The following is a 1,718-nucleotide window of genomic DNA, read 5'->3' as shown; positions in this document are numbered from 1 at the left end:
TGGTGCAGGGCTCACAGGTGAAGTTGCTCAGCTTGGTCTTCTGGCCTCCAATGTTGCCTGGCCCCTGCTCCTGGCTGTGAACTGGCTCTTCACACCCTGGAGAGGAGAAGATGGGGGTGGAGAGGGAAGTCAGTGGGAGGAGTGGGAGCCCACAGAACAAGCTGAGAGCCTTCAGGAGACATGGCCAATGGGGGCTCTCCTGATGCACCAGAGTTGGATGGGATGAAACTCAGTTCTGGGCAGAGTTCCTCATCTGCAGAGATGAGGGCCGACTGGTTCCCAGTGGGCTGGAGCCTTCAAAGGACAAGTCAGGGGAATGGCTTCTGGGGGCAAAGCTTAGGCCTGACCCTCTTTTCCTTCTCATGGGGGAGACACATGCTTGAGTTGCAACTTACTCCTGCACCTGGGCATGGCACGGTGCCATGTGCCATCATCCTGGCAGACAGCTGTGAAGGACAGGAGTGCCTTGTTCCCCTGTTGGAGCAGAGGTGGAGCAGCCATTAGTACAAGGAGGCCCTGAGGCTCCCTCCTGCCCTTGCCCACAGGGGCGCAGTAAGGATGCAAAGTCAGCTCTCAGCCCTTGAACCTCAACACCTGTGGTTGTGTCTCCTGGCCCTTCTTCCTAGCCGGTCCTCTCAAACCAGACTGACAGATGGGTGCATTGAGCCACCCAGCAGGAAGTCAGAGCTGAGGACTTGCCTGGTGGTGCAGTGGTTAAGAATCCACCTTGCAGTGTAGGGGACCCTGGGTGGAGCCCTGGTTGGGGAACTAAGATCCCACATGCTGGAGAGCAACTAAGCTCAAATGCTGTAACTGTTGAGCCTGCATGCTGATGCAGCCAAATAAGTAAATAAATAAAAGGTTTTTTTAAAAAGCCAGAGTTAGGGCTAGTTGTTACCTCCAATAATCCCCTCTGTAGACTCTTGAGGGGATTTCAGGAGTTTCCACTGAGGTTCAGTTGAACACCATAAATTTATTTTTTAAAATATTTATTTATTTTGGTGGTATCGGATCTTAGCCGCCGCACTCAGGATCTTTGATCTTCTTTGTAGGATCTTTAGTTGAGGTATGTGGGGTCAGGTTTTCTGACCAGGGATTGAACCCAGGCCCCCTGCATTGGAAGTGCAGAATCTCAAACACTGGAACACCAGGGAAGTCCCTGAACTTCACAATTTCAAATTAAAAAACGAACAAGTCACAAGCCCAGTTGTGTGTTCTCTGCATTGAAACAAAAGTCTCTGCCCTGAAGTAGGGCCGTGTTTCTTCCCTCTGGACTGCCCTGCCAGGTAAGCCCCGTATCACCCCATTGCCCCCAGGCTGCAGTCTCCTCAAGGCTAAGGGCCTTTCCTAAAATACTAGCGCAGCCCAGCCACTTTCAAGGGGGCTCGAGATGCTGACATATGCTAGGTGCTGTCCTAGGCCAGCAGATGGCAGGGACAGGACAGGAGATGGCACCCTGCAAAATGAAAAGTAACTGGGCAACATGAATGAGTTTTATTAACACCAACAATCATCTCAGATTGTTAGCCCTGGAACAGACTGCAAGAGAATGTGTATAAGAACTGGGATATCTGAGCAAAATGTAAATAGTTGTATCGTCCCTCAGTCATATCCAACTCTTTGTGACCCCATGGACTATAGCCCACCAAGCTCCTCTGTCTATGGGATTTCCCAGGCAAGAATACTGGAGTGGGTTGCCATTTCCTTCTCCAGGGGAT

The 1,718-nt window shown here is 51.2% G+C and overlaps 1 pseudogene; it reads right to left on the bottom strand.

Annotated features, from left to right (window-relative positions):
* LOC104985173 overlaps nucleotides 1-474 on the bottom strand; it is a 17,416-nt pseudogene extending 16,942 nt beyond the window's left edge.
* Nucleotides 475-1,718: the final 1,244 nt, after the last annotated feature.

The sequence above is a fragment of the Bison bison genome, unplaced genomic scaffold, assembly GCF_000754665.1.
Source record: "Bison bison bison isolate TAMUID 2011002044 unplaced genomic scaffold, Bison_UMD1.0 scf7180017845493, whole genome shotgun sequence".
NCBI classification, from domain to species: Eukaryota; Metazoa; Chordata; class Mammalia; order Artiodactyla; family Bovidae; genus Bison; species Bison bison.
This window is presented reverse-complemented; position numbering and strand designations above follow the sequence as displayed.